This window comes from Pinus tabuliformis, chromosome 9, assembly GCF_031772625.1.
Source record: "Pinus tabuliformis cultivar Carrire ecotype Pingquan chromosome 9, CPIR1, whole genome shotgun sequence".
Classification (NCBI taxonomy): Eukaryota; Viridiplantae; Streptophyta; class Pinopsida; order Pinales; family Pinaceae; genus Pinus; species Pinus tabuliformis.
Window position 1 is genome coordinate 1,703,673,887 of NC_142307.1, and position 23,818 is coordinate 1,703,697,704.

Here is a 23,818-nt window from a genome sequence, read left to right on the forward strand (position 1 = left end):
TGGACACTATAGAAGAGATTGTCCTAATCGTGGCAAGGACAAGAGGAATAGAGAAGAAGAACACATTATCGAGAAAGTAAAAGAACCTGAGTCAAAGAAGCCTGAGAATGAAGAAATAAAAGATCTCTATTATGACTGAGATGATCTTCTTCTCGAAAATGTACTTTTCACTTGTAAATTATGAATAGGGTGCAGTTTAAATAAGATAGGATGCATCAGGTTAGAAAATAGTATAGAAGCATTAGAAGTAAGAGCTCGAGGCATGGGAAACAGAAAGTATGTTTGGTACAAATCCTACTGATTACAAAGGATAGGAAGCTCTTAGGAAACCTCTTTAATACTTATAGAAGCAGAGGTCATCATCGACTGAGATCATCATAGAAGAAAACATCTGCCAGGTAAGGATATGAAACATCCTCGAGTTTCTCTGATAGAATTCTCATCAAAGGATTCACCAATGTAGAAAGGAAGCAAAAGGTTTCCATCAGGAATTCCTACTCATGGGATTCAAAGAATAAAGGTATGATGACATAACAAGAAAGCAGGGCTGAAAAATAAATTCCTTTCGAATAAAGAAGTTTGGATGACCAAAAGAAAGATGAGGTATGTATGCTGACATAGGATATTATAAAAGTCATGTCATATGGTTGCAGATAATATGGATCACTATCTCCATCTTGGGAAACATGATCAAAAGAAGAAAGGATCTCCTCCTCCGAAAGATTGCAGCAAAGCATAAGTCACACTAGATGAAATCAACATAATATGTTCTCACATGAATCATGAGGAAGCTGACTACAATCAAGGAACTATGATTGGAAGCTCCTGGGAATGAAATGTGTGTGAGTTAGGAAGAGATCGTGATAATATGTAACGAAGGTAAAAGGCATTCAACATTTTTATGCCAACGTTTCAAATCCCAACTGGGATCCATCATCAAGGCTTATGAATGATGATGGATCCCAGTTGGGATTTGAAACGTTGGCATAAAAATGTTCATACTGTGGATTCTCCGGTAACTGAATCAAAAGATACAAACCACAGATCTCTTAAATCCAGGGGCATTCAACATCCAAAGTCCAAGAAGATTTGACTAGAAGATCTCTCGGAAGGATGTGAAGACTCTAATGGAAGTCGGAAAAAGTTAAGAGACCCTTGACAAAGGATATCAGTGGGAGATATGTCAATCTACGTACAGGATGTTGGAGGGTCTCTTGGGTGTCAAAATTTCTCCAAAAGGTGGAGGAAAATTATCTCAGGTGTTTTCTCAGAGGTTTCTCTATGTTCTAAAAGTGATTCCTTGTAAAGAGATTGTTGTTGAAGAGTAATAAATAAACCCTCATCTGTTGCACCGATTTTCCTGCATTGGGTTTTTCCGGGGACTATTGTCCAAAACTAACTGTGTTGATGTGATTGATTCCTGTGCTTGTATATCAAAGTTCTTTTCTCTATGCTATTATGTGACAACTGCGTAGAATTTACTTTGATGTTTACTTAAGGGTTTTGTAAATAACTTATTGTGGAAAATAAGTAGGAGAAATTAATTAGTTACTACAATAGAATTTCGTGCTTGAAATTTTCACAATTAGTTTAGGTGGATGAGGAGGATTGTACCTTCAACAGTTCACCCTTGAGGTACATGTAGTTGATTTGCAGGTAGAGCAACTCTCTGGCGAGTTGAATGAGATTTTGCATTGTCAAGATGCTCTATTTATGGGCAATAGGCAGAGGGTCGTTGGCGCCTGTAGCGAATGGAGCAAGGGATGATTCACATTGATCAGGATGGTTTGGGACCCCGGTATCATGGGATTTATTCATGTTGAGGTAGTACAACGGCGGGGAGTGATTCAGTGGCGCATTTGGGACCCTGGCATTAACTAGGCCAACTTGTGTAGTAGCAGCGTATGGTGAAATTACTTGAGGACAAGCAATTTTTGGCGGGGAGGACTATAATGTCCCTAATTTTGTAAGTGCGGAAGTTACTAACGAGTTTGCCCAATTTTGATGATATTAATAAAAAGGGGCAAATATTATTTTATTAGAAAAGGGAAGCAAATATTATTTTATTAGAAAAGGGCAACAAACATTATTTTATTAGAAAGGGGCAGCAAATACTATTTTATTAACAGGCGGCAAAAGTCACTTAGTGGAAAGTGGCCCCCACCAATAAAATAATATTAAAGAGTCTAGAAGCTTGGGGAGAACTCATTGACATCTTATAAAAGGAGGTTGGGGATCATTTGCTAATCATTCTACCTGATCATTTCTCATTGTTATTGAAGAGAAACTCAAGCGAGTTTCAGATCGAGGGTTTCAAGCGAAATTTCTCACCCTAATTTTGGTGGTTCCCTAGCAACCCTAGCTAGCATTTCTCCTTCTTCAGTGGACATTACTGCCACCCTAGTTGGATATTTTCTAGAGGTTATTTGAAAATCTAATTGAATTGTGTTGTAAGATTAAAAAGCATTTGAAGGAGGGCAAGATTCGAGTTTCTCATAGAGGCCAAGATCACCTCTTCCAGATCAAGGGGCTGGAATTAAGTAATCTAAAGAGGCCAAGTTGATTTTCCTAAGAGGCCGACTATGCTCCAACAAGAGACAGAAATCTGAAGATAAAATCTACTCTTACCAGGAGGACGATCTGTGCCAAGAATTCACACCATTTTTCACAGATAGAGTTGGTTCCTTGGGTATTATTTGCATTGTGGATAGCCAGCATTTTCCAGACCATTGGCACAACAAATTCAGCAGAGGTCGAGTAGATTCCCTGAGCCATTCTAGTTCCAGAATTCTTGCACAAGAGACAGGGCCAAATTCTTCAGAAATACATGGTCACTTGGAGCTGAATCATGTTAATTAAAGGGGACGAATCTTGTGGGTTATCAGCACTAGAAACACAGATATTTCAGCAATTAAAGCCACCCTTGTTGATATATATTTTTTCTGAAATCTATTATCTTTCCAGCAGGAGGACGAGATTGGCAATTTCAGACATTTGGCACACCTTTTCCTCCTTGCAAACAAAAGGCTGATTTCAATTGCATCCATAGGCTGAATTCCTTGGAGGATAATCTCTATCTAGGGCGCAAGTTTCCTATTGTCTCCTTCAAATCAATGGGTCGAAGTCACCTAGTTCTGGAGCAGATTTTCTGAGATTGAGTATTGGCATTGACTGGAAATTGTTCCTCGGTGCATCAATCATTTGTTGGAGCAGAACAAAGAGCTGTAGCAGACTTCTTTTTGAGGCCAAATTGTATTGTCCAGAGGCTGAGCTGATTCTTGCTGAAGTGTAACCTCCACATATCTCTTACTGCTCACTTATATTTCTCAATCTTCTCCCATTTGTTGGCTGGTATATGGTTTATCGTTGGTATGTATACTTTCATCTTTAATGCAAATGGCATTGGCATTTTCAAAAGGTCTTGTTATCATATGAATGGTATGTTATTCATGTTATATAGAAGCTCCATTTGGCATATATGTTCACTGTACCTTCCTATTTCGAGATAAAAACTCAAAACGGTCACATACAGCAGTATGTAAACCAACCGTTTGACAAAATATCAGAATGACTAGAATCATATGAACATAGAATCGCAGAAGTTGTTTTGTGGGTTTTTCGAGGAATTCCAAGAAGGGAATATTACACACAACATCTTCTTCTAAAGAAGCCGCAAAAAGGAACTGATAAGAGAACGAAGTTGACTAAGTTTTCTGAAGTTTGACCAAGCTTGACTTTGACCAAGTTGACTCTTGACCGCAATGTGGATTTGACCATAGATCATTGACCATAGGCCTTGTTGTCGCACGAAGTGTCTAGGCACCGCGACAACGCTCAGAGTAAGGGTTGTCACTCTAATCCTTACTCACTCCGTTTAGACTCTCTCCTAGACAAGTCAAGGGGGGTAGTTCCTAAGGTGAATAAATGAGAATAGCCTATGAAACACAGGCTCTAGGAGACTTAAAGATAGATAACTTGATGAATTTAGCACAAATCTTGGTCAACTAAAATGGATAGATTAAAATAAGACACAACCACAAGATAAAAATAATTATAGACCAATGCCTTTATATTTAATTAACCATAGACTAAACAGAAACAAGTTATCCTGAGCAGTTTATAAATGTGGCAAAGCGACGATCATGAACAATTAAATGTCAACACCCAAAACTTTATCATGCAAGAGTTTCTAGCAATTAAATCCCAGATCTCTTATAGTCAATATGATTTTTAAAACATTAATCGCACTTGACAATAGAGAAAACACTACCATTAAAATTAAAATTTTGCACTTAGCACCAAAGACACCAAGGAACTTTAAATTTGAATGTTAATTATCCCTTAGGTAAATGCTAAGCTTATGAAGCAATGTTTAATGTGGCAAATGAAATTTTTAATGTGACCAAAAATCAAATCAAAAGACTTTAATCAAAATTAAAAAAAAATTATGGGCCGTAGGCCACGTAAAAATTTCTTAAATGTAAAAGCTCAAATTCCTCTTTTGATTTCATTCCTTAGTAATTTCAAAATCACCCAATTTTAATTTTTTTTAATTTTTTAGTTTTTTAGATTTTTTAATTTTTTAGATTGCTTTTAAATGATATCAAAATCAAAACAAAAATCAAAGAGTCAAAAAATTAAAAAATAAAATGTGAAACAAAACCAAAAGAAACAAAAAATTAAAATCAAAATAAAACAAATTGAAAAGTCAAGAATAAAAATAAAATTTAATTAAATAAATCCTAACATAAACAAACGAAATCAAAAAATAAAACCTAAAAAAATCAAAGCGCAAACTCATAAAACAAAACAAAAAACGAAATCTAAATTAAATCAGAAATAAACAAATCCACAAAATAAGAAAACAAACAAAAAATAAAAATAAAAAATTGAATTCATGAAACCCAACCCTAACAAATAAACTAAGGATAAAGACAAAAAGAAAGAAAAGGAAAATGAGTTATATGGTTGCAGGTATGACAGCGGAGGAGAAAACAGTGACGGCAAGGGTAGAGCAAGGGTTTATTGCAGGTCTGCGAAGACGATGGAGCTGCAGTGCCACGTGGAGGAGAGATGGTAGTGGGAGGGGCTTCAAATTTTGCAGACACGCACAAAGAAATGGTTGCCGGTTTTGAAGCTTGGAATGACTGCAAATGAGAGAAGTCTGCAGCGATGGAGGGTTTTCAGAATCCACAGAAATGGAGAAGAGTTGGAAGGAAGGGAGAGGACGCAAGTCAAGAGGGCAGCTGCGGATGGAAAGAGGAAAGAGGGTTTGGGCGTTGCAGCAAGGGTATGGCAAGAGAACGAGGGGATTTGAATGTAGGTGGAGCAGCGTTTTGCAGGCAATGAATGGAAAATGGAAGAACGAGGACAGAAGGAGGGTCGTTGGAGCTAAGCAGGGGTAGGAAGAACTGCGAGCAGAGGGATGACAACAATGGAGCTGCAGAAGGGTTTTCTTAAAAAAAAGTTCAAAATTTTGCATCGAATCGAAAAACCCAGGTAGCAGATCAAAAAAACCAATCAGCAAAGAAATGCTAGCCCAGAAACTTTAAAAATTTCAGAAAAATTAAATAAATAAATAAAATTATTTAAAATGATGTGTTCCTTTGCTTCAGATTTATCCCTGAAACCCTTATGAAAATTTCCAGATCCAAGAAATTTTAAACCCTTGGACTGCAAAAAATTTGAATAATATCCCTAGAAAATTATGTTGATAAACCCCAGAGATCCAGATCTTACCCTCCAAGACCTAGATCTGGACTCTACACAAATTTCTTCCTCAGATCTGTAGCTGCACAACAACAAGAAAACACCCAAACGATATATACAATGATAAAAACTAAAACTCAGAAAAAACTCACAATAGAAAAATAATTACAAAATTTACAAGCTGCAGGCTCTAATCAGCCAGATCTATCATTATGCCACACAAAGATTAAAAGATTTTTAAATTTTAAAGGTGCTAACTCAAAACCCTCATGCATCACCAAGAAAATCTTATGATAAGCCCGGAGCTAATCTAGTTTGGCTCTTCCAGGAACACAGATCGACAGTTGGTTGGTCCAACTGAAAACTTCCCCCAACGCTCGAGGATCTAAAATCAAGATTTCCCTGCAAAACTCAATCTAACCATTAAAAATAGAGCGAGAAAATAATAATAAAACTCAGACAAATAGAGATAACTGCTATTACGTTCAAAATTTAGATTATTATTCAAACCCCAGCGACTGAGCAAGAAACTTGTACTCAAATCACTCTTTAAAAGCTATCATCAATGGCTTTAGAAAAATTATGCATGAAAACAACACATCTTACAGTATTCCCATGAAGAGTAACACCAGCAGAACTTAACACCAAAGTCTTACTTTATTATCCAGAAAAGGATTACACAAGAGCTTCTTGCTAAGCACACGACTCAAAGGTCGGATCCATCGACTAACAAATGACTTCCTATTTAAAAATAAATCCTCCAACAGCTAGTTTGAGTGATCTTCGTCAAAGCAATCTCGACCGTTGATGAAGATTAAAATTTCTTTTAATCTCATCCATCGAAATACCTAATTCTTGAGGAAATTCGAATTTTTTAATTAAATGCATTTTAATAAACTCAAAAAATTTTATTTTTAAGTTAATTTCCCCAAAAATTTGACTTTGACTTAACCCCCGGGGATCAAAGGTTTAAAATTTAGCAAAATAATTAATTTACCTTAGTCCCAGGACCTTTTAAAATTTAATTTTTAAGGACCAACGAATTTTGCCTTTGGAGAATTTAAATTTACCTAGGACCTAGAATTAATTAAATTTCTGGCTTAGGATTTTAATTAATTTTTGGCCAGAAAATTTAATTAATTAACCTATGAGGGGATAAATTATTTTTCCAACCCTCAAGGCACTTTACATCATGATTTTCATATTTTTTACATCATAAGGGGGAAACCCATTTGTAATAGACCCTCACAGACTACCCATTTCTGAGACACAAATATAACCAGCAAGCCAAGCAATTTGTAATAAAATAACCTAACCAAATAGTTCGGATTATTCCCAAATTACTTTTACATAGACTCGATCTAGAACACTAGGACTCACCTAAGATCCTAGCGACAAAATCCATTCCAGCTTTGGGGTAAGACTGGAGGAAAACTCTGTCGACCATCCGAGAATGGATCGATGAGACAAAAAACCTCCCAGAATGGAGATCGTCACTAGAAAAATAGGTTTACCTAGGTCATTACATACATGACACGGATCTGCTGAGATTATTTACATTATACACATGCAGAAAGGGTTTACATAACATCTTGGAAGTCAAGTTGATGATGATAGTTGGACGACACTGACACATCGATCAAGTGTTATCCCTTTTGCGAAAAAAGGGGGTGTACTGCTATCAGTCTTTGACACGTAGTGGTCAACATTTGGCTCTACTTGGGGACACATTGCTGCACCGGAGGAATGTGAGGATCCAGAATCTGCATCCATGCAACACACAAAATAACACAAGTAGCGTCCATCCAAAAATCATCATATAATATTACGCACAGGAAAAATATAAGCCCTTCATTTATTAACTATCCTAATAACATGAAAAACACAAATCTAACTACAAAATGAAACACTGAAATAACAGGGTATAAGGTTAGAAATACAATACAAAGATGCCCCATGGCATTAGATGCGTTCAATATAGTGCATATTGAGCATTCGCCTGCTTTCAGGGAAATCTATTGGTTGTTTCTCTGATGTGCCATGTCCAATCCTACATACGATAGGACTTTTTCCTATCCGAAAGTCAATCTACTCGCAGCCATCAGATGGATCAAACCGCTTTCTCATTCTCTTTCTCTTACGCTTTTTCCTTGTGGCAAGCTGTGATGTTGATGATGATGTGGTCGGCGCACAACTTCCTTCTTGATCCGAAAAACGCTCATATGGAAAATTTGGAATGTTCAAGACTTTTGTGACCTATACTTATTTATGAACATGATCTGTTGTGACCGATGGATCAAACATGTAAGCGTCAACCTAATTCTTATCAATTTCCATTTTATCCAGGTCACCTTCAATTAGCCACTTTTCAATGGAACAAATGACTTCCTCATAATAAGATGGAGCTTGTTGCAACAGACAGGGAGGCTTATGATCTGTTGACGTTTCCTTGTTTCTTTCATCCTTTGACCGATGCTGAAATTTTTGTACCTGTATCTTTTCCATTGTTATGGCATCCATCTAGTTAGAGTGTTCAACCTTCATAGCACTGACTTCCTTGGCATGGTTTTCCTCCATGGTCAATAACCTATTGTGAAGACATATTTGACCAGCTTCCATGTCCTTTATAATTTTATCATTCTTTTCTTTCATGCCCATGAAGCAGTTTTGCATATAGTTTATCTCTTTCTTATGATTTGCTTGCATGGTAGCTAACTGATTATTATAATTGAATCTCATGATGGTCATTTCTTCATCCATATTTGACAATATGTTATGAATCGAACTTATTTCTTCTTGATAACTTGCTTTCATGGCAGTCACTTTTTTTGAATGATTGAATTCCATGATCGTCATCTTTTCCTCTAGGGCTAATAACTTGCGTTGAATAAAATTAATTTCCCTGGCATGATCCGTTGTTAATCTTTCTTGATTAAGTTCCATATCTTTAATAAGTTGAGCCTGATTAACTTCTGCATTCTTGATTACTTGAGCCTGATTTAACTGTATGTCTTTAACCATTTGAATTAACTCCTTGAAATTATTTTCAACTTCTATAGTTTCCTTTACTTCAGCTTTCGCTTTGACCTTTTCTTTATCTCCATATCTATCTTCAAAGGCATCAATGATTGATTGTAGAGAATCAAAAGTGTTATCAAGGAACTTAACAAACCAATCTAAAGCATCTCCAGATAAGGTGAGAACGAAAATCTTCATCTTCACATCTTCATATTTAGAATATGGGCGACACTTGCTTATACAGAGGCTGACATTCTGAAGGTGAGTTTCGGCAGTAAAAGCATTGTTACCTTGAAAAGGAGGAAATTCATTGATGGTTTCACCCAAAACATAAGAATAACTATGCGGAGCTCCCTGAATATTAGTAAAATCACAAGGAGAAAACAAGTCAAAATCCATGATGACTTGTTTAATGGGAAAAAGATGGGCAAAATGGATATCAGAGAGAGAGATCCCTGCTTAAGAAAACCAAAACATCTGTTGATCAGTGGTTGTCATTGATGCCAACCCAAGCAGCACCAGGGGCTAACCGATCTTGCATGGGCATTTTGCCTTGACAACTCACTCTATTCTGAGTCAAGGATCTTCTAGATGGATTCTACTCGTCGAGATGTTTGCGTTGATATATGGCACGCTAAGGAATTCTTCACGGTTTGAGAGATATTCATGTTTGAAGTTTGTAACCCCAGTTAGTGGGCTAAAACCCTATGGGGTTGTGGCATGGCACTCATAATTGGTTGTGGTCATTGAATAGTCAATAATTAATAATAATAAAAATTCTCCTAAAATCCCTCCAATGTTCACTTGTTGAGGACCCTCTCAACTCAATATATTCATATAAATAATGACCCTCATATCCTCCTCAAGTAGGGATTTTGTGGCTTCAAAGTTCAAATAGGTCATCATGGCATTTTTGCTATAATATTTTTTCTACGAAGCTTCATAAGTTGAAATTAAAACCCATTTGAGCCGAAATCTTGATGAACCTCGGTACCAAATTTCTGATATTGGTTCGCTATATTTTCGAAGATATGATTTGAGGAAGTTAGGGTTTTTGCAGGCTCCCAAATTCCATGTCAAACAGATGACGTTGGGAAAATCATCATAACTTTCTCTCTGAGCATTGGATTCAAATTGCGTAAATAGTTGCAGAAAGAGGACGGACTGTAGTTTGTGGAGTAGCGTTTTCAAGGCCGAAGGTCGCAACAGTGACACATGGCACTTCGTACAAGTTCACTCTACTAAACTAGTCTATAATCAGGTCATTGTGGGAGATTGGGCATAACTCTTTCTTGAAGAATCCAATCTTGATCAAACCTATGGGGTTGGAAAGAGGACTCAGAGGGCTACCACGGGACGAAATTTCAAACCATGGAGATCCAAAATTACATAGATACAACAAATTCAATATGAAGCTCCTAGAAGGCAAGAAAAAGCATGCATTCAAGGATCACTGCAGTAAGGACCACACATCAACAGTCAAGGGTTAGTCTCCTACAGCAAGGTGTGTATGATTAGTGTTTACATTTGAAATATGAGTATCATCTCTGACATATGTTTTTTCAGGACAACGTAAGTACATACAGGGTCTCGATTATATCTCTATGTCCCTATATGTCACAATTAGTTTTGATACCACATTTCGGATGTCCTATTCTTGATACTACATGCTACATATTCTTGATGCTACACCAAGTCTGCTAAATCTATATGATTGTAAGTTCATGTTACTTGTCTTGTCATAGTTGATAGAATTGTCTCAGTGGTTGTACTTAGAACTTGGTCCATCACAAGTCTAAGGTTTGTCATCAGTTTTTATTGTATATATATTTAGGTCAGTTTTGGATATAGTCTTGCATAGAGTCCAGGCCTATATCAAGAGTGGGAGTCTTTGTCTACTGCTGCAACAAGCCAACAACAAAAGTGACAAGCACACTTCAGGTACGCATTGTAACTTTAACTTGTATTTATTCATTATTATGCACTTACATGTGTTTTGCAGGCAGAGGTAAGTTGAAGGGTATTTTGTTTTCTTTTGGGATTGGTTTCACGGGGCAAATTTTGCATGCAGGTAGAAGAAGATTCAAGTACAACTTCAAGTAAGAATTCAAGAGCAGAAGTATCAAATCAAAGGAATCATTGCAGCAGGACATCCTTTGAAGACATGACAGCCATCCGTATATTGTGAAGAAGTGTCAAGGCCAAGAGTCATCATTGTAAAGTTGTAAAAGAGTCATTTGTAAAAGTGTCATCATTGAAGAGTCATTATTGTAAAAGAGTCAATCTGCCTAGAGTCGAAAAGGCATTATTGGGAGGTATAGGAGTCTCTGTTGAGATGATGTCATGGTTGGGTTGCAGGTCATAGTGTGACTGGGTGTTCGATCAAAATCATTGTAAATCATATTGTATCGTGGATCGTTGTCCCTGCTACGGGAATCCACGCTCTTGTCTCATTTCAGGTATTATAGGGTGGTAGGGAGGCGTTAGGCTGGTGCATGAAGTCGCCTGTAGGTTGGAGCCTGTGAACACTTCAGGGTGATAGGTTCGTCTAGGATGTTGGGGCATTGATTCAGATGACTACTGAAGAAACCAAGGCGTTGGGGCGTCCTTCCAGTGGGAGTTGGAGAAGAATGCTTTTCTAGAATTCTAGGAAGTTGTTGCTTTCATTTCAGTTGGGGCTGAAGATTAAAGAATTTATTAGAAAAGCATTCAGTGGTTTTTTACCCAAAGGGAGTTTTCCACCTAAAATTCTTGTGTCTATTGTGTTCTTCTATTTACTGTTATTACTGCATAAACATTAATAATAATTGAAGATTAACTAATTCTCTGAAAATATTTAAAAGTGCTAATTGCTAACACATACTGATTCACCCCCCTCTCAGTATTTCCAACAACGTCTACAAGAAGCGAGCTTCTAGCAGAAATTCTTGTAAGAAATGGAAGAAGTGGAGTCGCCACTTAAGCATGAATCTCTCACAAAGTTTCCAAAGGCGAAACCGAAAAGTTAGTGGATGGAGGCAAATGGATATTCAAGGGGGGCTCCTCATCTGGGATTAAATGAATAAATAAGTGGAGTCTCCACCCAAACAGGAAACCAGCCGGAATGTCCAGGTGTAGAAAGTGAAGATGAGAGGATTAGATGAGAGATGACGAGAGTTAGTATGGTGAGAAATGAAGAGACGAAATGAAGCCAGAAAAATGAGATGAAATGCCGTAAAGCCAAAGTCCAATAAATTGGTCCTTGGTGGCAATGCCAAGAAGTGTTGGCATCGTCGGCTCGAATGAGAGATGAGAAATGAGAAGAGTGATGAGGAAATATCGTTGAAACGACGAGAATAAAATATAATATTTCTTGTCTATGCGAAACGACTGAGCTGCGCGCGCGTTTACTGCGATTACGTCAAGAAACGCAGCGGGTTGAGCCGCCGCCATGGGTGCTCCAGGGGGCGGAGAGGCCTCCCCCCCCCCCTCCATTCTCTGCTGAAACCGCATTCAGAAATCTCCTGACCCAGAAAGGGAAAAAACGGCCAAATCCTGAAGTCCCAACGTTTATCAAAAAGCTTGAAGAAATACCAGAGATCGCGCTGCCTGAAGAACAACCAATCAAAATAGCTCTTGCATTGGCGGACAGAGGATTGGTCGGGCAATTTATGGGTCGCTGGCCATCAACAAAATCGACAGATGAATGGGTTCAACGAAATTGGAGGCCTCTGCTGACGAACAACGTGATCTGTTATGCTGTCGGCCGAGGATTTTTCATCTTCGAATTCACTACCAAGGAAGACCGTGACCTGGTGTTCAGAAATGGTCCGTATTTCATGGGAAATCAAGGCCTTTTCCTGAACAAATGGACCCCTGATTTCGATCCTTCAGTCGATGTTCCAAAGGAGGTCCCTGTTTGGGTCCGGCTCCCCAACCTGCCGATCCACTGCTGGAGCTACCAATCTCTTCAAAAGATTGGAAACGGGCTGGGTCGATTCATTGACAAAGCTGACAATAGAGGCCAATACACCTGCGCAAGAATCTGCGTGGAAGTTGACTTGGAAGCTGGTCTACTGGAAGCCATTAAACTCACAGTTGGAGAATGGCATCACTACCAGAAACTGGACTACGAGCAACTGCCCTTCAAGTGCAGAATCTGTCATGAGCATGGTCATTTCCAACGAAACTGCCCTAAAGCCCCATCAAGGGACAAGGTGGAAGAAGAAGGATGGAAAGAGATAAAAAAGGGCAAGGTAGTCTCAAAGGCTACTGAACAGACAAAATCTGGGACAATGGGGAACCCCCAGGCCAATTCTCAGAATAAATCAATCACAAAAGAAGGCCCCCCTTCAGTTGAAAAGGTGAATGTAACAGAGAATCAGGAAGAAACTGAAGACCACTCGAATAAACTGAAAGAAACCGAAGAAAACTCTCCGGATCCCCTAGCAGATGCTGAACAAAGGGGAACCGAAGGTAATGAGGAGCACATCAGTCTAGCCTTTGATTCAGGGGAAGAGTCAGAAGAGAGAGACACCGAATCAGATGGATCACAAATCACTCCTATCAAATCGACTAGGGGACGAAAATCCAAGAAGAAACAGAGAGAGGAGAAAACTTATCTGGATGTCCTCCAAGGCTCCCAGAAAACTCTAAAAGGAATGATGAACACCAGATCCGGGCGCAAGCAGAGCAGGGCTCCAAAAGGAGCCACCACCTCCCAAGGCAGTAAATAATGAAATACGTCTCCTGGAACTGCAGAGGGTTAGGCAGCAGACTGAAAGAAGAAGCCCTGAAAGACATTGTTAGGATACATTCGCCTGAAATCCTTCTCATCCAGGAGACAAAGATGGAGGATAATCCGCTCCTCCAAACTAGTAAGACATTCTGGCACAAAGGTCCCGGAAGAGCTGTCAACGCTAGGGGAGCCTCTGGTGGGCTTGCCTCCTTCTGGGACAGCTCAAAATATGAATTGATTCAAGAAGAAATCTGCTCTCACTGGATTTTCATCCAGCTCCTCCACAAAGATTCAGGGCAACAAGTAAGTATGTTTAATATTTATGCTCCGGTCCTTCCAGTTGAGAAAAAATTTTGTTGGGACTCGCTTCAGTCCTTTCTTTTATTGCACAAGCCAGGAAATATCATTATTGCAGGTGATCTGAATGTCACTCTTACCATTGATGAGAAAAAGGGGGGCTCCCCAGTAAGGGATCCAGCTAGAGAATGGGTGGAAGACGTAATGTTAGATTGGGATCTTGAGGATATCAAGCCTTCTGTTGGAAAATATACCTGGACCAACAAAAGATTAGGGCCCAACCACATAGCTGCTCGTCTGGACAGATTCCTTGTCCAATCCTCTTTCCTCTCATGTGGTCTAACAGCCTCGTCTAAAATCCTCCCAAATTGCACTTCTGATCATAAACCCATCAGTCTCGAGCTATCCCTTGATGGAAACCTTGGTCCAATACCTTTTAGATTCAGTCCCTTGTGGATTCAGCAAGATGGTTTCCATGAAGTGGTTTCTGAAGCTTGGAATCGGCAGATCCTGGGATCTCCTTTCTATGTGTGGGAAGAAAAATTGAGGGGCCTTAAAAGAAGACTCAAGGAGTGGGCTAAAACTCTGAAAACACCCACTGCCAAGAGAAAAGAATCCTTAGAAAACCTTGTTGCCCATCAATCTGCAATGGAGAAGTCTGTTATATCTCAAAATCTGATTCAAAGAGAAGTTGAGCTGCAAAAAACTCTCCATAGAGACAGTAGGGAAGAAGAGGAGTACTGGAGACAAAAATCCAGAAACTTATGGCTGCAGGCTGGCGACAAGAATACCAGTTTCTTCCACAAGCAAGCCGAAGCACGCAAGCAATTTAAATCTATTTCAGAAATTCGATCCCAAGATACAGTGGTCAAAGATTTTGAAGGCATCAAAAGTGCTGCTTACACATTCTTCAAAGAGCTTTATACGGCTCCTGAAAACCCTCCTTTAGACTTCCAAGCCTACCCCTTTGACCTAATCCCTCATCGTGTTCATGAATCTGTCAACGCTATGCTGACGGCTCCGATCAGCATGGATGAGCTCAAGAAGGCTTTGGACGGCATGGAGCCAGATAAAGCTCCCGGGCCTGATGGGTTCAATGCCAGATTTTTTCAAACTTGCTGGTCTACTATCAATAAAGATCTTTTGAGAATGCTCAGGAAATCTCAATCCTGTTCCAAGATCGGAGGCAGCACCAACTCGGCCTTCTTGGCCCTGATCCCGAAAGAAAAAGGAGCTGCTAATTTTGGCAGATATCGACCCATTTCACTATGTAACACCAGCTATAAACTGATCACCAAAACAATAGCCAACCGTCTCAAGAATGTTTTGCCAGATATCATTCCGGAAAATCAAGGAGGTTTCATCAAGGGGAGAAAGATTTTGGACAATATTGTGCTGGTGCAAGAAGCAGTTCATTCAAGTTGCCATCGAAAAGAGAAAGGCATGGTGATAAAGCTTGATCTAGCAAATGCCTTTGACAGGGTGAAACATGATTTCCTCTATGTTGTTATGAAGAAATTGGGCTTCTCTATCTCCTTCATAAATTGGGTGAAAGCCTGCATCGGCTCCCCATGGATTGCGCCGCTGGTTAATGGCCGCTCAACAAAGTTCTTCAACGCATCAAGGGGCTTAAGACAAGGTTGCCCGCTGTCCCCGCTCCTCTACGCTATTCAAGCCTCTGTGCTTAGTTTCCAACTTGATAGCTGTCAACAAATCCAGACTCTGCCAGGACTCAGAATGGCTTCCAATGTTAAAGACATTAACCATGCCCAATTTGCCGATGATACTCTGTTGCTTGGAGGAGCGAGCATAAACTCTGCAAGATCCTTTAAGAAGGAGCTGGACATCTACAAGGAGGTCTCGGGCAGCAAGATAAACTACCGAAAAAGCACTATCTATGGCTGGAACTGCTCGGTCAAGGAACTGGCTGATATTGCCAGGCTCTTAGAGATGAAAGGAATTCAGACCTGGGAGTTTCTAAAATACCTGGGGATACCAATCTTCAAATCCACTCCCAAAGTTGCTCATTGGATGCCCCTGCTTGACAAACTAAAATTAAGAATTCAAGCTTGGGGAGCCACTTGGCTGAACAATGCGGGGAAGGTTGTCCTGATGAAATCCGTTCTCACAAGCATGCCCCTTTATCAACACTCCATTATGCTGGCTCCCAAAACCTTCATCAGTAAAATGGACAGTCTGCTGAGAAGATTCCTATGGGAAGGGGGGGAAAATAATGAAAAAAGACTCCATTTAGTTAAATGGGACACTATTAAAAAACCAATGCTGGAAGGAGGTCTTCAATTAAGAGATCTGGGTGCCCAGAATCTCTCCCTGGGCACCAAAATTCTTTGGAATATTGTTGCTGGAAAGGCGAGCTGGAGTAAGAGAGTGTTGTGGAAGAAATACTTCAAAGGACAGCGGCTGAGGTGTTTGGACCAGCCTCCAAAAATCATTAAAGGTTCTCCGATTTTCAAACTCTGTCTTACTGCTATGGAACATTTCAGTCACAACCTTTACTGGATACCAGGTAATGGGAAAAAAATCAGAATCTGGGAAGATCCAATCCTCGGTGAACAGCCTCTGAATCAGGTTGAAGGACTGACAAACATTAAAAACTGGCTACAATCCAATAACCTGAACACCCTGTGGGACATTTCAAATTGGACAAATGATAATGGACGACGGTGGGATAGCTGGTACTTGGGAGAGATTCCCCAAAGGCTACAGATTGAAGCTTCGCTTCTCTTAGATAAACTTCAAGGAAAATCTCCAATCAAAGCAACAGTTAAAGACAAAAGAGGGTGGGGCTCCACCTCTGGCAGCTACACAGTTTCTGAAGGATACAAAAGTATAACAGCTACTACTAATGTCCCCCCTGATCCTACTCAATGGAGATTTATTTGGGCCTTTCCTTCGCTCCCCAAAATCGACTTTTTCTGTTGGACGTTAGCCCATAACAGCATTCTCACCAGAGATAATTTGAGAAAACGTGGAATGGAAGGGCCATCCAGATGCCCTTTGTGTTTGTCAGAGGAAGAGTCGGCTAACCACCTGATGTTACTTTGCCCCTTTGCCCGTGAGGTCTGGAGGGGGGTCCTGAGATCAGGGGCTGTGGAGCTTCCTGGTAACATTCCTTTCCTGCTTCACAATTGGGCCAAATTGTCCCCGTTCAATCTTACAAAAAAATGCCTCCTCAAAACAGCCTGGATATGGATTCCTAAATTTACCTGCTGGAAGCTGTGGTTGGAGAGGAACAATAGGCTGTTCAGGGATGAAAAATGCAATCCTGGCAAAATCATTATTAAAATCCAAGCTTTACTGGGAGAGACATTGGACACCAAACATGGTTTAAAGAATGAAGCAGCTCTGGACAGTGCGGAAGAGATTTGGCTCAAAGAACTTGTTCCAAACTATGATCCCAAAACCATACCTCCAGCTATCCATCAAGCTAACTGGGAAATTCGCCTGGAAGAACAGGAGTTTATCAAATGGCGATCTGCTTTGGGGGAACACTGTCTTTTCTTCGACGGGGCCTCTAAAGGCAACCCCGGAGCTGCAGGTGGGGGTGGGGTTATTCTGAATCCGGATGGTTCAACTGAAATTCGGTTCCACTGGGGGCTGGGCATCGAATCTAATAACAGAGCTGAAGCTCTGGCTCTGTGGCAAGGGCTCAAGCTGGCTATCAAAAGGAAACTGCAGACTTTGTCGGTCTTTGGAGACTCCAGGCTGATTATCCAAGCATTGAACCTCAATTCAACTCCTTCGCAGATTCAATTAGCCTCCATATTCAAGAAAATCAAGTTAACTCTGCCCCAATTCCGGAAAATATCCTTTTTTCATATTCTGAGACATCTGAACAGTCAAGCTGACCTGGAAGCCAATCTGGGCTCTATCCGTTGCAGAAGATCACTGCTAGTTAACTCAGATGAATCGATATGCATCATCCCTTAATCTCCGAATGGAAGGGACTCTGCCTCCAAAGAAGCGTGCTTAAGGATCCAGCTAAACTATCCTACTCAGAAGCATCCTCAGCAGTGGCGGGATTCGACAAAGAAGACGAGGAGAGCATTCTGTCTCTGAGAAAGGCATTAAAATCAGATTCATAAAAATTGCTATCCAACTGGACGTTGGGGCTCAAAGAATGGTAGCCAGCGGCGGTAAAGGATTGACCGCAAAACAGCAGAGAGGATCGAGCTGATTCGAAGATTTGGTTCTAGGTCTTTCTGGATCGACAAGCCATCAGCTGGGCAAACATCAGTTGGACTCCGGGCAGAGGAACAGAAGCGTCGTCGTTTGGGCAGTGGAAATTTCTAGGACTGATCCAATCTCAAATCCCATTTCAGCATAGTAAAATTAACCAGGCTCTCAGATCTGATGAGGCTCGAAATCTGTGGAACGAATTCCCTATTTGATGTAATTTCAATACGCGGCAGCTGTTTTGCCGCTCAATAAAATCTATACCCGTTAAAGTCTAAAAAAACAAATAAAATAAAATAAAAAATATCACTGGCAACGGCGCAAAAAAATGTTGTGTCACTTGACGGGCTAATGAATGGCAGAAAAAGCCCATAGGGCTTTGGATTGAAGATGAATGGGTGCGCTGTTAAAGCACTCCTTGCGATAGGTCACCGGTTCAAATCCCCTGTGGGTACTTAGGTTAGTCTTAACTAGAAAAAAAAAAAAAAATGAATGGCAGAAAGGATTAGATGATTAGAAAAATGTTGTGAGGACCAAGGATAGAAAAACTCTGTCCCTAGCAACTGCGTCAAAAAATGTTGTCACACAAAGTGTCTAGGCACCACGACAACGCTCAGAGTAAGGGTTGTAACTCTAATCCTTACTCACACAGTTTAGACTCACTCCTAGACAAGTCAAGGGGGGTAGTCCCTAAGGTGAATAAATGAGAATAGCTCGTGAAACACAGGCTCTAGGAGACTTAAAGATAGACAACTTTATGAATTTAGAACAAATCTTGGTCAACTGAGATGGATAGATTAAAATACGACACAACCACAAGATAAAAAATAATTATAGACCAGTGCCTTTATATTTAATTAACCATAGACTAAACAAAAACAAGTTACCCTGAGCAGTTTATAAATGTGGCAAAGCGGCGATCATGAACAATTAAATGTCAACGCCCAAAACTTTATCATGCAAGAGTTTCTAGCAATTAAATCCCAAATCTCCTATAGTCAATATGAATTTTAAAACATTAATCACACTTGACAATAGAGAAATCACTACCATTAAAATTAAAATTTTGCACTTAGCACCAAAGACACCAAGGAACTTTAAATTTGAATTTTAATTATCCCTTAGGTAAATGCTAAGCTTATGAAGCAACGTTTAATGTGGCAAATGAAATTTTTAACGTGACCAAAAATCAAATCAAAAGACCTTAATCAAAATTAAAAAAAATTATGGGCCATAGGCCACATAAAAATTTCTTAAATGTAAAGGCTCAAATTCCTCTTTTGATTTAATTCCTTAGCAATTTCAAAAACACCCAGTTTTAATTTTTTTTAAGTTTTTTATTTTTTGGAATTTTTAATTTTTTAGATTGCTTTTAAATGAAATCAAAATCAAAACAAAAATCAAAGAGTCAAAAAATAAAAAATAAAAATAAAAATAAAATGTGAAACAAAACCAAAAGAAAAGAAAATAAACAAAAAAAATAATAATAATAATAATTGAAAAGAATAAAAAAAATTAATTAATTAAATAAATCCTAACACAAACAAATGAAATCAAAAAATAAAACCTAAAAAAATCAAAGCGCAAAGTCATAAAACAAAAAAAAACGAAAGCCAAATTAAATCAGAAATAAACAAATCCACAAAATAAGAAAAACAAACAAAAAATTTAAAAAAAAAAAAAATTAATTCATGAAACCCAACCCTAACAAATAAACTAAGGATAAAGACAAAAAGAAAGAAAATGAACATGATTTATATGCTTGCTAGTATGACAACGGAGGAGAAAACGGCGATGGCAAGGGTGGAGTGAGGGTTTATTGCAGGTCTGCAAGGATGATGGAGCTGCAGTCTCACGCAGAGGAGAGATGGCAGCGGGAGGGGCTTTGAATTTTGCAGACACGCACAGAGAAATAGTTCTGTGTTTTGAAGCTTGGAATGACCGCGGATGAGAGAAGGCTGCAACGATGGAGGGTTTTCGAAATCCACAAAAATGGAGAAGAGCTAGAAGGAAGGGAGAGGACACAGGTCGAGAGGGCAGCTGCGGATGGAAAGAGGAAAGAGGGTTTAGGCGTCGCAGCAAGGGTATGGCAGCAAAACGAGGGGATTCGAATGGAGATGGAGTAGCGTTTTGCAGGCAATGAATGGAAAATGGAAGAACGAGGGCAGGAGGGTTGCTGGAGCTGAGCATGGGTAGGAATACCTGTGAGCAGAGGGATGGCAACAATGGAGCTGCAGAAGGGTTTTCTTAAAAAAAAATTCGGAATTTTGCAACGAATCGAAAAACCCAGGCACCAATCGAAAAAAACAATCAGCAAAGAAATGGTAGCCCAGAAACTTGAAAATTTTCATAAAAAAAAAATTTATTTGAAATGATGTGTTCCTTTGCTTCAGATTTATCTCTGAAACCCTTGTGAAAATTTCCAGATCCAAGAAATTTTAAACCCTTGGACTGCAAAAAATTTGAATAATATCCCTGGAAAATTATGATGATAAACCCCAGAGATCCAGATCTTACCCTACAGGACTTAGATCTGGGCTCTATACAAATTTCTTCCTCAAATCTGTCGCTGCACGACAACAAGAAAACATCCAAACGATATATACAATGATAAAAACCAAAACCCAGAAAAAACCCACATTAGAAAAATAATTACAAAATTTATAAGTTGCAGGCTCTAATTAGCGAGATCTATCATTATGCCACACAAAGATTAAAAGATTTTTAAATTTTAAAGGTGCTAACTCGAAACCTTCATGCATCACCAACAAAATCTTATGATAAGCCCGGAGCTAATTTAGCTGGGCTCTTCCAGGAACACAGATCGGGAGTTGGTTGGTCCAACTGAAAACTTCCCCTAACGCCCGAGGATCTAAAATCAAGATTTCCCTGCAAAACTCGATCCAGCCATTAAAAATAGAGCGAGAAAATAATAATAAAACTCAGACAAATAGAGATACCTGCTATTACGTTCAAAATTTAGATTATTATTCAAACCCCAGCGACTGAGCAAGATACCTGTACTCAAATCACTCTTTAGAAGCTATCATCAATGGCTTTAGAAAAAATTATGCATGAAAACAACACATCTTACAGTATTCCCATGAAGAGTAACACCAGCAAAACTTAACCCCAAAGTCTTTCTTTATTATCCAGAAAAAAGATTACACAAGAGCTTCTTGCTAAGCACACAACTCAAAGGTCGGATCCATCGACTGACAAATGACTTTCTATTTAAAGATAAATCCTCCAACGGCTAGTTCGAGTGATCCTCGTCAAAGCAATCTCGACTATTGATAAAAAGTAAAATTTCTTTTAATCTCATCCGTCGAAATATTTAATTCTTGAGGAAATTCGAATTTTTTAATTAAATGCATTTTAATTAACTCAAAAATAAATTTTTTGAGTTAATTTCCCCAAAAATTTGACTTTGACTTAACCCCCAGGGATCAAAGGTTTAAAATTTAGCAAAATAATTAATTTACCTTAGTCCCGGGACCTTTTAAAATTTAATTTTTAAGGACCAACGAATTTTGCCTTTGGAGAATTTAAATTTACCTAGGACCTAGAATTAATTAAATTTTTGGCTTAGGATTTTAATTAATTTTTTGCCAGAAAATTTAATTAATTAACCTATGAGGGGATAAATTATTTTTCCAACCCTCAAGACACTTTACATCATGATTTTCATATTTTTTACATCATAAGGGGGAAAACCCATTTGTAATAGACCCTCACAGACTACCCATTTCTGCGACACAAATATAATCCAGCAGACCAAGCAATTTGTAATAAAATAACCTAACCAAATAGTTAGGATTATTCCCAAATTACTTTTACATAGACTCGATCTAGAACACTAGGACTCGCCTAAGATCCTAGCGACAAAATCCATTCCAGCTTTGGGGTAAGACTGGAGGAAAACTCTACCGACCATCCGAGAATGGATCGGTGAGACAAAAAACCTCCCAAAATGGAGATCGTCACTAGAAAAGTAGGTTTACCTAGGTCGTTACATACATGACACGAATCTGTTGAGATTATTTACATTATACACATGCAGAAAGGGTTTACATAACATCTTGGAAGTCAAGTTGATGATGATAGCTGGACGGCACGGACACATCGATCAAGTGCTATCCCTTTTGCGAAAAAAGGGGGTGTACTGCTATGGGTCGTTGACACGTAGTGGTCAACAGGCCTTTGGCACAGTTTCAGGGTGACTGCAGTGCCAAAATTTTGAAAGTTGACTGCCATTGACTTTTATGTTCTTGGGTGGTTTGACTAGCATTGACTCGCTGAATATATGACCGGGTTTGACTAGTATATTGGACATCGTTTTTGGCACAGATTTCTAGACAATTTATGTAATTACGAACCTTGCTGAAGAACAATTCCTCCTAGAAGAAAAGTTGTTGGGTTTTCTCCGAAGTTTGGGGTTCCTAGGGAAAATTTGTTGTCTCTATTGTGCATGGTTGTCTCTTCATGATCCCACTGTTTTCGTTGCATTACTGTTGATATTTTCTATGTATAATTGCTCAATGATATAATTGGCATAAGATAAATTGATAGGAAATCATTAGGAAGTAATTATCAGATCATAAAATTGGTTTCTACTAAACATCCTTGTAGACAATTCAACAAGGGGACCATATTTGCTATCTTAGAAGTAACTACGTGTGAATGTTCACTTTCTCTCTACTTTTTTATGTGTTTCATTCATGGATGAAATGTCAATACATCTTTCAAATAAAGTTGTTTTCGGGCTTTGCTTCTTAACAGAACTATCCTCAAAGTCGTTGGCTTGAAGTTACATCCTTTAGGGAGTCCTTCTTTGTTAAATCCCTGGATTTATTTTCAGCTATCTTCGGGCTATTATGGCATGCTTTTACAGCCCTAGTTGTCCTACAAATATTGTTAGAACAGCCCTTTAAGAGGCCCATTTGACCCCCATTGCCCAATATAGATATAAAAGAACTAATCCTCCCCTTTAAACCATGCAAAAAACTCATAAAAATAAATCTCTCTTCTGCAATCTGAAAACTAACAGCAGAAAATACGTCATTTCAGATTTGCCAATTAAGTCTAATAAACATTCATTTACCATCATAAATTAGACTTACATTTCTGTATACAAATCTATGACTTCCAACTCTAGATTTGCTAAATTACCTTAAGAAATCATTGCTGTTTTGTACACTTTTGGTAAGCTAAATGTTATAAGTGTAAATCTGGAAATTCACTTGCCCAAGCCAAACCCTAAACCAAGATTTACCTTATTTCCTTTGATCACTCTTTCACTCATACCTTGTTGGACTTAGATTGACTTAGGCATTCCCCCCTTGAGCTAGAGGAGAGCCAATCTAGACAGAGAGATAAGGCTACCGAAGTGACAATGGTTAGCTTATCTAAGTCAACCTCGAGGTCCCACATGTATGACTTTCACATTAAGTGAGAACCTAGGAGGTAACAGGTACCCCTCCTAGTCAAACAACCAACTTGCCCATTGTGTTCGCCCAATGGGCTACTCGACAAGCCGACTAGGGTATCAACCTCCTAGGCAAGGGTGCCATACCAGCAATCTAAGTAAGGTCAGGCATCAACCTAGGCTAAGCCATCCATCTGTCCATGAAAAATCGCCAAGTCGCTAGAAGACATGGCACTCTCCTAGCAAGATGAAAACCTTTTTGGAGTAACCACAAAGACTAACATAGATCAGATTTAGTAGCACATTTTTCAGCCAGAGGTGGCACTGTCACAATGGATATGGACATTCCTGAGATTAAGGCCAAGGCAGATATGATGTCTCTCTTTGCTTATTGTTCAGCAAAGAAATATACAATACATTTTCCAAAATAAAAGCTTCATCTTTAGTGACAT

General features: G+C 39.0%; 1 protein-coding gene across 1 annotated transcript in view; it reads right to left on the reverse strand.

The window, feature by feature from the left end:
• Positions 1–23,818, reverse strand: part of LOC149155453 (cell division protein FtsZ homolog 2-2, chloroplastic-like) — a 488,563-nt gene that overhangs the window by 257,623 nt on the left and 207,122 nt on the right. The gene's annotated exons all lie outside the window — the stretch shown is intronic.